General features: G+C 42.2%; 1 protein-coding gene and 1 long non-coding RNA gene across 6 annotated transcripts in view; one reads left to right on the forward strand and one right to left on the reverse strand.

Annotated features, from left to right (window-relative positions):
• Window positions 1-12,925, forward strand: part of robo3 (roundabout, axon guidance receptor, homolog 3 (Drosophila)) — a 107,295-nt gene that overhangs the window by 31,675 nt on the left and 62,695 nt on the right. The window lies entirely within an intron of this gene.
• LOC117472187 lies at window positions 6,921-7,727 on the reverse strand. Its single transcript, XR_004554887.1, has 3 exons — window positions 7,413-7,727; window positions 7,349-7,353; window positions 6,921-6,951 (listed from the first exon to the last, which is right to left on the reverse strand). It is a non-coding gene; the product is annotated as an uncharacterized LOC117472187 (long non-coding RNA).

Genomic DNA, 12,925 nt, shown 5'->3' on the forward strand with positions numbered 1-12,925 from the left:
GTCAGAGTTCTCCTGCCTCTAAATGATCGAAGGTTACTTTTCATATAATTTATTCTACTAGGAATTGGATAATACTTGTATTACGTACTTGCATTCGTCCCATTGAAATGAATGAGGAGGCGGGGCTTCATGACGCAATAAACACGGCCTTATTTCCTTACATTGTTGGAGTGGAATTCTTGAAGGTGTTCATTGCCCCCATCCTGCACTGGTCTATAATGAATGGCTTGTGTGTGAGTGTTGGGAGGGGTGGGGGGCACCTATTTTCTATAGGCGGCCCTGCACCCCCCCCCCCCCCCCCCCCCCCCCTCTCCTTGAGTTTTAGTTAAAGAGTACTTCTGGTTTTCCACATGGGTGAACTACAGTAGGCCTGATTGGGCTGGAGGGTCAGCTGAGGGCAGCTGGGGGCAGGCGGGTTGAGGGGTGAGGGGGGCTCGCCTTACAATGAGCTGCTCAGCCATTCTCTGTGACCCTCTTACCCCTCACTAAAGGCAGCACGACATCAGCCATTACTAGATTAAAGTAATCCTCTTTTCAGGGCCAGACAATTGGTTTATTAGCTGACCACACTCAGGAGCCCGGCCACCTCCCTGTAATGGTTTTGTTGTGGGGGGCCCTCGGGGTCCTGGGGTGGGTGATCTTGGGGGAGGGTGGGAAGAAGGGGGAGTCTTTTGCTGTTGTCTCCTTAGCAAGGCTGTGTGTGTGTGTGTGTGTGTGTGTGTGTGTGTGTGTGTGTGTGTGTGTGTGTGTGTGTGTGTGTGTGTGTGTGTGTGTGTGTGTGTGTGTGTGGTGTGTGTGTGTGTGTGTGTGTGTGTGTGTGTGTGTGTGTGTGTGTGTGTGTGTGTGTGTGTGTGTGTGTGTGTGTGTGTGTGTGTGTGTGTGTGTGTGTGTGTGTGTGTGTGTGTGTGGAAGGGGGGTTCTCTTTCATAGTGCAATGCACACTTGCAATTGAACGCAGCACCCTCTGCACCTACTATTCCTTATTGCATGTTGGACATATTGCCTGACTTACGCTCAGATGAAGTGCGAGTATGGATGTGCATGTTTGAACCCCCCTCCTCTCACTGCTCCCTTCTTAGTATGCAGTGCAGTTTTTTTCCTCTGAATCTCTCCACTGGCTTTTTTGGCTAAAAAAATCCCCTTCAAAATGCTGTTTCATCTCCTCTTTTCTCCCGTTTCTGAAGGCAACCAAAGCAAAAAGTGTCCTTTAAAATCAATTTCAAAATGTGAGTTTTTGCTGACGGATTGTTCTTTGTCAAAGGGCCTAAGCATAAAGAAGAATCAGTTTTTATGAGCCTGTCAATCAGGCACGAACGGTTCACCTGATCATTTATTCAGGGAGTGGGGAGCTACTCAAGCTGAATTAAGCATTGTCAAACAGTTTGAATATTTCATGAATACGGCTCGAGTAGAAAGATAGATAGAGATGTGGCATGTCTTGTATGATATAAGTGTCCATAAGAGAGGCATTCAATTGCTTTTGTAACAAAGAGATGCATGGCTGAGGGATGCCTCTCTGCATGTGCAATTAAGAATATTCAATATGCCGGTTCAGAACAGCAAAAGGGAATGCAAATCAGCCTACGTACCCCTTGTACGTAAACAGTTCAACTTAATATTATTGTTTTCAACTAACCTAATACAGTTATGTGAAATTGGTTGACATAATAGATTTAATTAAAGTCAACGTTTCAGTGAGATGCTTGAGGCTCTATGGTTGAATATGAGAGGCCGTCTAGCTCACAACTCATACTTGGTCTTACAAACAATATCAGAATCTCACACATACACCATTAAACTCTTTTATACATATAGCTAAACACTTTTACACGCACAATCATACTCTCTTTCACACACTTTTGTCTGGGCCATAAATCAAACTTACTTACATACCAAACTGTACTTTCTTAGAAACACTATTATTCCCACTTACAGACAACATCATACTACAATATAATACTCTAGTAGTGTATATAAGATAGAAAACCTTGTGTGTGAGAGAGAATGATAGTGTATGTGAGAGAGGAATTGTAGTATGTATGAGGGTATAGTAGTGTGTGTGAGAGAGAATGATAGTGTATGTGAGAGAGGAATTATAGTATGTATGAGGGTATAGTAGTGTGTGTGAGAGAGAATGATAGTGTATGTGAGAGGAATTGTAGTACGTATGAGGGTATAGTAGTGTGTGTGTGAGAGAGAATGATAGTGTATGTGAGAGAGGAATTGTAGTATGTATGAGGGTATAGTAGTGTGTGTGAGAGAGAATGATAGTGTATGTGAGAGAGGAATTGTAGTATGTATGAGGGTATAGTAGTGTGTGTGTGAGAGAATGATAGTGTATGTGAGAGAGGAATTGTAGTATGTATGAGTGTATAGTAGTGTGTGTGTGAGAGAATGATAGTGTATGTGAGAGAGGAATTGTAGTATGTATGTGGGTATAGTAGTGTGTGTGAGAGAGAATGATAGTGTATGTGAGAGAATAATTGTAGTATGTATGAGGGTATAGTAGTGTGTGTGAGAGAGAATGATAGTGTATGTGAGAGGAATTGTAGTATGTATGAGGGTATAGTAGTGTGTGTGTGTGTGTGTGTGTGTGTGTGTGTGTGTGTGTGTGTGTGTGTGTGTGTGAGAGAGAGAGAATGATAGTGTATGTGAGAGAGGGATTGTAGTATGTATGAGGGTATAGTAGTGTGTGTGTGAGAGAATGATAGTGTATGTGAGAGAGGAATTGTAGTATGTATGAGGGTATAGTAGTGTGTGTGTGTGTGTGTGTGTGTGTGTGTGTGTGTGTGTGTGTGTGTGTGTGTGTGTGTGTGTGTGTGTGTGTGTGTGTGTGTGTGTGTGTGTGTGTGTGTGTGTGTGTGTGTGTGTGTGTGTGTGTGTGTGTGTGTGTGTGTGTGTGTGTGTGTGTGTGTGTGTGTGTGTGTGTGAGAATGATAGTGTATGTGAGAGAGGAATTGTAGTATGTATGAGGGTATAGTAGTGTGTGTGTGAGAGAGAATGATAGTGTATGTGAAAGACAATGCTTGTGTTTTTGAGAGCTTATAACAGTTTGTGAGAGGACATTGTACTGGTTGTGAGAGAGTATACTTTAAAAGGAAGTCAGGTTGATCCAACAGGAAGCCAGTTTAAATATTCAGTCATTGACTGGTTTACAGCCTCGAAAACAAAGCCAGAAGCTGCTCAGAGCACTGCTAGCTAAATGTGAGCTGCAATAAGAACTTTTGTTAACACTTTATATTAAGGTGCACCAATTCACCATCAACTAGTTGTTCATTAACATGCTTATTAGCAGTATATTGGCTCTTTATTAGTCATTATAAAACACTTATTAATGCCTTATTCTACATGACCATATTCTACAAGTAATAGGCCATTAGTTGAGAGTTTTTCCTCATAACCCTCTAATTGGTGCTTATTGCAAGTAAGGAAGTTGTTTGGTCTTAATATGCTCAATATGGGCCTAATAAGGCAGTAGTACCACAAGAATAGTAATTCTCCCATAATAACACTTAACAAATATGATCTATTCTTATGTAACAAGTAGGGCTGTCAAGTTAACGCGTTAATAACGCGTTAACGCAAAAAAAAATTCACGCCACTAATTATTTTAACGCGATTAACGCATGTGTATTTTTTGTCCTCGCCGCCCCGTAGTTTCAGAGCGCATCGAGTTTAAAATACCATCTACAAGCTGATGCTGACAGCCCCGCTCCTGCCGCCCGCTTGTGGCAGACCACACTTCCACGCTCACCGGCAGGCCCGGACTGGCCATCGGGAGGACCGGGAGGGAGTGTGTATGTGTGGCGCGACTCGCGCGAGCGAGGCACACCTTACGTGTTGTTGTTGTTAGCATCTGGTGCTAGCTAGCTGCGCTAACGGATATAAGGAGCTGTTTCAATGACATTTCGCCGACAACTGCGCCGAGCACTTGACTTTATGCAGGTAGCCAGACAGTGGGACATTGTACGAAAAGTCAGCGCACTCAGCACGGATAGTACGCGCTATTGCAGCACACGTTCGAGCATATATGCCTTGAGCGGCACATAGCTCCAACGATCCATCACAGTGTCTCCACACACACACACACACACACACACACACACACACACACACACACACACACACACACACACACACACACACACACACACACACACACACACACACACACACACTATTGTATGAGAGAGGGTCTAGGTTGAATTGAGGCGAATATTTGTAATGTTCAGAGGTTGTTGTGTTTAATATTCATGAGAATATTTGTCATTGTTCAAATGATAATAAACAAACATATAAAGCATATGTGTCCACTCATATGTTGATAAGAGTATTTAAAACTTGAAAAATATCCCTCTAAGGTACATTTAGAACAGATAAAAAATGTGCGATTAATTTGCGATTAATCGCGATTAACTATGGACAATCATGCGATTAATCGCGATTAAATATTTTAATCGACTGACAGCCCTAGTAACAAGACATGAAACTATAAGTGTCAATTAAGTCTAAATAACTCAAAATGAGGTATTTCTATCTAAGAATATGTTCCCTATTTTAAAGTGAAGTCTTGTTTATAACCAATAAGCTAGTAGTTTGACTCTGATTGACCTGAACAGGTTCCCTATTCTAAAGTTGCCTCCTCTTCACACTTTGTAAATACATTATAGCACACAACTACTGAAATTAACCTCAACAGCACATGAACAAAGTAGGCACACGTTGAAATATCTGTTTTATTAAACCACTAAAGAGAGGTTCAGACACATACCAAAACATGTCAAGTTTCTCCAAGGCTGAGAACACATATGCAGCCTGTATACTTCTTAATAAAAACAGATTTTTAACAGATTGTATGTATTTGTGATCATACTGTGTGACCTGCTTGTATGTACTTACTTAATAGGTGTACTGTTCTCTCTATGTGTTGTACTGTCTCAGTGTGAACATAGATTAAACAGCCAGCCAAACTCTTTTGAGAGCCAGGGAATGAGCAGCCATGCTCCTTTATTTAATTATTTGCAGTCCACTGACATTCAAACGGAGTGAAACTATAAAAAAAGAAGATACAAGGCACTTAATGATCTCATACATGCAAGTGTAACATACACAGATTAACACTTACGGACCGTCCACACAGCAGCGTTAAAAAATCTTGAAACGCTTCTGCCCATTCACTTTGAATGGGGTGACGTCAATTTGCCTCACTTTTCGCCGTAAATATAGCTAATGCTAGCTGTAGCATATCCCTCCGAAATATGGTCGTAGACTTTACTGATGATTTAGAATTTATTGAAACTCCAGAGTAAACGTAAGAGCTATAAAGACACAAAAATAACAAATACATTTTGGCTCAATCCGTATTAGAATCACTTTAGCATACTACCAAAAGTTAACTGTAAACAGACAGCAAAGCTACAAAACAGTTTATAAACGAATTGGGACACAACCTACAATTTTATATTATAGTAAATACCAACCTTGTGCCTCTTCGGGGTCTGCTAAACTTAAACATACACTTTATTCTTTACTTTCTCCGTCTTTATAGAAGATATTTCTTTTCACAGTCATGTTGTTTCCATAGCAACAACAACTTCCTGTCAACAGCGTAAACTCGCCTTCAAAATAAAAGCATCTAAATAAAACAGGAAGTTAACCTAAATTACATTTAAGACGTATATAAAACTGCAACGAAAGCAACAAAAACAATGCAACATCCCCTTCAGTCTCACAGAACACAAATGGGGTTATTTACACTAGCTGTGCAATAAGCATGTGTACAGGCTAGTATGGCTAACGCTAGCGTGTATGCTAACGCTAGCGCGAATGCTAACGCATTTTCTCATTGAGTTTAAACATCTCCAAATGTCATCACATAAACACAATACATGTTACTAATCCTTACAGTGTAAGTGTAAGGCTTACACTTATGGCGCGTTTCCACTACACGGCCTCGCTCGGCCCCGCTCGGTATGGCTAGGCCTCGTTAGGACTGGCTCACTTTATGGCGCATTTCCATTACAGTTTAGGAACTGGGGTAGTATCTATAGTAACGCAGTGTAGGCGGAGCCGTGACGTCATCTTCAATGAGAACCCCAGAAAAACAACACAGCCGTTAGCTGTTAGCACTCAGAGCTCACAGCTCCTCATATATGTTCAGAAACTAGACAAAAGTGAAACAAGTACAAACCACAGACTGCCTGTGTCATGGTGAATACAGTCGCTGCTTTATTTATGTCTGTATAGGCCGTTGTTGTGAGTGTGGACGGTCGGAGCATATACTGCGTTAGCTTAGCCAATCTCCATTTAGAAAACACGCATTTTAAAAGGTTTTTCGCCTGCCGTCTGTCTGCAGACTTGACAAAGCATTAATTCATGGTTTTTACTAACCAGTATCAGTATGTTGTTACTTCGGCATCATTTTGAAACGTGTATTACAATTAAATCACGGTCAAATATGTCCATCTTGTTGTAGTTGTAGCCCCCTTGCCAGCGATGCTCTCTCTAGTTTAGCATACTCAGCCCGACTCAGCCTCGTTGTCTCTGGCCCTAGACCCACGATTTTATGAGGCCAGAAAAACTGTGAATTAGGACCCGCCGGCCGGTATTAGGCCTAGTGGAAACGCAACCAAAGACGGGCCGCTGACGTCACAGCCCTCTTAAACCGTGCTCCGCGCTGTAGTGGAAACGCGCCATTACAGTCATTGCTTTCTGACGGACTTGACCCTTTTACTCTTCAGGTTGCATAGGGAAAATTAGTAGCATTCTACTGCCTTTCTTAAAACACTAAAAACACACTTCTTCTCTCTGGCTTTCTAGTTAGAGCGGAGCACGACTCCTGACTGTTATTATTATTATTCGGCCTTTCATTCACTGCTAATCTGTTTTACATATATGACTATTGTTATTAACATGAAATACTATTCCCTCTTATATAGGTTATTATTCTGTCTTACATACTGTTGTGCACCGACAGAAATGCTAAGAGAGGTTCATTTTCATGTTGTTTTATGTTTGTTTTGTCACTCACCATTTACCTCTCATTCCAGGCTTCCTGATTGTCCACCCTTTGTGTGTCTCCTGTGCTCATCAGCACCAGCCCCGCCCCTGATTGTTTTCGCCTGTGTCTTGTTGTCGTGTGTTTAAATTCCCCAGTCTCCCAGTGTTCATTGTCAGTTTGTCTTGTCTCATGCCAAAGTCAGGTCTATGCTCTCTTTGTTATCAAGAAAGTTTTGTTCCTCACAACGTGAGTGATTATCTTTTTTTCTCATTTTGTCATCTCATCCTGAGATTAGATAGTGATCATTTTTTGTTCATCTTTTGGAAAAATAAAGTATCTTACAAATACTTTACCTCTGTCTCCCGGGTCGTGCAATTGGGTCCTATATCCTGAGTGTCTGAGTTCATAACACATACATTGTGTACCGATTACACACATACTACTATCCTCTTTCACATACACTATTATAATGTTCTATTAGATTATAGTTGTTTGTGAAAGACGATAGTGGTGTGTGTACGAGAGTATGATGGTGCGTTTAATAGATTTTGTTTTTGTGTGTGAGAGAGAATAGTTATTTATGTATGATAGTATGATAGTAAATGAAGGAAGGAATGACAGTACGTTAAAGACGGTATGATACTGTGTGTGAAAGAATCTGGTGGTGTACATGTGAGATTCTGATATTGTTTGTAAGACCAAGTATGAGTTGTGAGCTAGACGGCCTCTCATAGTTGAAGGATGTCTCCGTCTCTTACCAGCAGACTTCCCTATCTGCCTCACTTGGAGGACAACTCAAGAGCCGGGGAGCTGCTGCACAGTTACTTTAATTCCCAGAAAATTACAGAGTCCATACTCTGCTGAGTTTAGTCTGCAAGTTGCAGGGGTCGGGGGAGTCATGTGTATCCCATCAGGAGTTGCAGAGATGGAACACATAGATGAAAAATTGGCAGAAAAAGCACTGGGACACACACACACTCACACACACACACACACTCACACACACACACTCACAGGGCCGACTTGGCATGCCAGGAAAGGTTTGCGATGGATTAACTCACAGTTGCTGGGTGGGTGAGCACAGCACCAGCTCAGAGTCGGGAGGAGAACTGCTGCTGGGACACACTGTTGAACAGTCCCCATGCCAGCAGAGAGGGAGGATTTGCACGCAAATAGGGAGGTGTGTGTGTGTGTGTGTGTGTGTGTGTGTGTGTGTGTGTGTGTGTGTGTGTGTGTGTGTGTGTGTGTGTGTGTGTGTGTGTGTGTGTGTGTGTGTGTGTGTGTGTGTGTGTGTGTGTGTGTGTGTGTGTGTGTGTGTGTGTGTGTGTGTGTGTGTGTGTGTGTGTGTGTGTGTGTGTGTGTGTGTGTGTGTGATACTGGTTATATCTCGGCTTGGCACATAGTTGAGCTATTTTCTGTGGTACCAGGTTAATGGGAGGGTTGGGTAAGGGCATCAATGTGAAAAGATTTAGCCTGCGAGTAGTACTTTAATACCGCCCCCCCTTGACCTGAAAAATGGCTATTACAATCAAATCTTCTTAGCATGCCTCAGGCCTGTTTGAGTGTGTGCATGTGTGTGTCAGTGTGCGTCCATGTGTAACAGGGGAAGGAAAAGGAGAGGGATAAAGATCAGGTCAAATAGATGGTGGGTTAGCCAAGGCCTTTAAAAGCTCTCTGTAAGCCATGAACTCCTCATTGATCCCTAATCATGCCTCAAGTTATATTTTAATATTTTACCTTCATTCGGTTTTAATAGAACCTCCTGGATGAAACAGATGAGCCACATTAATATACAAATAATATAATAGTGTGTAAAGAAAAACAAAAATGTTGACGGCAAATGTTCTTTCCAAATGTATTTGTACTGAGTGCCGCACAGTATTCACAGGGATTCTGTTTCAAAGACCCTGTCTTTCATCCAGCATTAGCACTCTGATAGGTTTGCTGAGTTTTTGGAGAAGCTAAAACATTTACACGCTTTTGTAGCTAGTGCATGACCAGATTACATTTAGAAACTAGTTCATTTAATTGACATCCCTTACCAAGGAATAACAGGTAAATAATTATTCCCAGTTCAGTGTTTCCCCTAGGATGGAGTCATAGCAGCGGTGCTGAGGCACGTGGGCCCAGCATAATGTGAGTGCGAAGTGCGCCCGCGCCAATTTGTTTCTATGTGTCTGCCAGCACAAGAAAGGCTCTTGAGGCCTAGTACCAGGGCCGGTTCTAGCCAATTTGCTGCCCTAGGCGAGATTTTATATATAAAGAATAAATGAAAAATCTCTACAAAAGACAAATACACTACAAAAACAGAAACGTATTGACATGGGTAATATACATCAAAATGGCTTCAAATGTATTCAGTATTGTATGAACATGTTTTAATTGGGGGGTGGACGTCACATCCTCTAGGGGGGTCCGGGGGTATGCCCCCCCCGGGACGATTGTTTTGAACATTTTAAAGTAAAATGCTTCAATCTGGTGCACTTTGAGCACACATTACTAGAGACCTGATCTAGGGGGTACAACTCTAAAACACCCATCTGAAAAAGATCGGTTTACATTTTAATAATTAAATAAGTATATGAACATAACCAATAACCTACCATAGCCAATAACAAATAAATGTAACTTTATATCTTATTTTACCAGTTAACATTTATTTATTGATGCATATTTTTGTATCTCCAACTTTAAACGATATTTTTGGTTTACTGTCCTATAGTATACATTGGAATGATTTCAAACCTGTTTTTATTTATCCTAATAATTATAAAGGAGTGCCTTGGAAATATGTGTTTACATAATTTGTAAACACATATTTGTTTGAGACCCACTGAGATAACTTAGACTAAAATAAACTATCTAAACCCTCAGAGAGTCCTTTACCTCACTGAGCCTCTCAGTCTGACAGGAGAGCTCTCCTCCACCCTGGTTGTAGAAACATCTACTCCTTATATCCGTTAGCGCAGCTAGCACCAGATTCTAATAACAACAGCGCTCCCACGCTCACACTTTGGCTGTGAGCTGCGGGTGCCTGATAAGCCAACACCCCCCACTTTCATCACTTACAGCGCCCATCGTACAGGGCAAATGAAAGTGTAACCGGGGTGAAAAGGGTGTTACATTTACATAATTATGAATGTTGTTACATCAAGGCCAAAAATTAGGATGAGCGCCAACGGTCAAACATTTTTTTTCCCCTCCCAGAGCTACCAGCGCAGCGCCCCCCAGATCTGGCGCCCTATGTCGCCTATGCCAAAAATCGGCCCTGCCAGTACATACAGTAGCAATGTCTCAAGATTTAGCAAAAATACACCTTTATTGAACATACAGTAACACAAATACTACAAATCCACATAACCAGAGTTGGGTGTTACTGTAATAATATTACTTTTGTCGGTAACGGAGTAGTGTAACGCGTTACTTTTATAATTCAGTAATCACACTACAGTTACTAACATTGCCCCGACACGCGTTACTTTGTTACTTTTATAAAATCAGTCATAATCACACTGACAGACAAGAGGGGTTTCCGCCGCAGGTTTATATGTACGTAATCTGCGCGACTTGCACGTCCACATCTCCACGTGCAGTGCTGCATAAACATGGCTAAGTCAGCGATAACTTTCGAGGGGTGGAGGTATGCCCATTATTTTGAGTTTGTCCGAAGAATAGACAGGAATGTGACGGTGAGGTGCAAACTGTGTCCAGGCCAGAAGCTGTTATCCACTGCTGCAAACACCACGTCAAACCTCAACAAACACCTGCAAAGAACACATGCTAAGGTGAAGCTAATAGCTAAGGACCCCCGAACCCAGAGTGAGGATGTTGTGAGTGCGCCGCCGCCGACTCCGAAGCAGCAAAAATTAGAATTTGGAGGACCGCTAACCAAAGCAGAGATGGACAGGCTTGTAGCATCCTTCATAGTAGAGGAAATGTTGCCCATTTGCACAGTGGAATCACCATCGCATCGTTCAGAGATATACTGCGCAAAATACAGATAGCAGGAGACAGAGGACAGCCATGGTCAGAGCTATCTGGATCAGTCTTATGCGACAATGGAAACTTTAGCAGTCTGCGTGATCTGCCTGTAGGGAGGGGCGGGCCGGCCCTGTGAGTAAAGTAACGAGTAAAGTAACAAGTTACTTTATGTAGAGAGTAACGAAGTAGTGTAATATATTACTTTTTTTTAAAAGTAATATGTAATATATTACTTTTTTTTAGTAACGACCCCATCTCTGCACATAACAAACAATCAAAAATGAAAAAGGGTCGCCACTTATTTATTTTGTTGGGTTCCTGGCTGCGCCGCCGCTATTTGTATATAGGGGAAACACTGCAGTTTCCTTCCTTGGGTTGAAAGGAGCACTGTGGCATTCCTGTGAGACCTCCGAGCACACAGTTATTTTTATAGGACTTACAGAATATTTACCACATGTACTGTGAAGCATGCAGTCCAAGGGAAAGCATGAGACAGCTTAAATATAATCTTTTGGTCACATGATCCGTGCTAACAGGGTGCCCTCAAGTTGGCCTGATCATCCTCAACCTCTGTCCTTCAGCATATTATGGGCCACACACACACACCCCTATTGAGTGTGTGGTTGATAATGATTGCCTCCCACGGCTGCCTCACGGTCATGTTGGCTGCTTCAGGCTACACCAGTGCCAAGTACTAGCCCCCTAACTTACCCACCCCTCCCCTACCCCACCCTCTTTCAACACGTCTTGGTGTGACATGACACTGTGGAAATGCCAGGCCAGGCCATTTATGAGCGCTTAAAAAGCCATGAAACGTGGCACCTTGACTGATAACCTCATCTATTTTTTCCCCGCAGCACTGCAGGCCGAGCTGGAGATTGTGCTTTCTCATTTTTATCACTTAATTCAATTTACGCCTGTATTTTACATAACGTAGCTATGGTGATAACACACAAAGCATCATAAACAGTATCAGAACATGACAGGAATATTAAACTGAATGTCATTTTCTGTGGAATGCCTGCCGATAGTGCTGTAAGGAGAGCTTTATCTATGCAAATAACAAGATTATAATCTGCCTATAATATGCGTGATATGTGGGTTTCATTTTGTTATCTGAGCGCTGTGTTCAATTATAAGTTTTCCTGAGGTTAACCAGGCCTTCATGTGATGTTCATTTGTACTTCGGAGAGTTTCTGACAACTTCTAGTCAGGATACATTTGTAAAAACATTTGTTCTCTTTGTTCTCAATTTAAACTTCTGATCTCTACAGTAATAACATAAAGAAGAACATCTTCTACATCAGGGGTGTCAAACTCATTTTAGTTCAGCCAAATTTGATGTTAAGTGGGCCGGACTAGTAAAATTGTAGTATATATATATATATATATATATACTCTATATACATAACGTGTGTGTGTGTGTGTGTGTGTGTGTGTGTGTGTGTGTGTGTGTGTGCGTGCGTGCGTGCGTGCGTGCGTGCGTGCGTGCGTGCGTGCGTGCGTGCGTGCGTGTGTGTGTAGAGAAGGTGACCCTTCTGGACTCATGGACTTGGTAATTGAAATGCCCTGCCGCTGTGATTCCCATTCATTTAGCTTTAGTGCCGGCTCTATTTCGCTGTTGGCTATATGAGCTTTTCCAGAGAGTGAACCATGTGGTGTCATTTACTCAAGGCCATCAAATACTGTGAGCAGCACCAAGAGTCAGGTGGAATCACACTTTAAAGCAAGTTGTTGTTTTAGAATAGGGGGCATTTAGGACAGCTGTCAGAAAATGTTGCAAGGGTTTTCTTGACTGTGTGTGTGTGTGTGTGTGTGTGTGTGTGTGTGTGTGTGTGTGTGTGTGTGTGTGTGTGTGTGTGTGTGTGTGTGTGTGTGTGTGTGTGTGTGTGTGTGTGTGTGTGTGTGTGTGTGTGTGTGTGTGTGTGTGTGTGTTGTTACACT

The sequence above is a fragment of the Trematomus bernacchii genome, unplaced genomic scaffold (assembly GCF_902827165.1).
Source record: "Trematomus bernacchii unplaced genomic scaffold, fTreBer1.1, whole genome shotgun sequence".
NCBI lineage: Eukaryota > Metazoa > Chordata > Actinopteri > Perciformes > Nototheniidae > Trematomus > Trematomus bernacchii.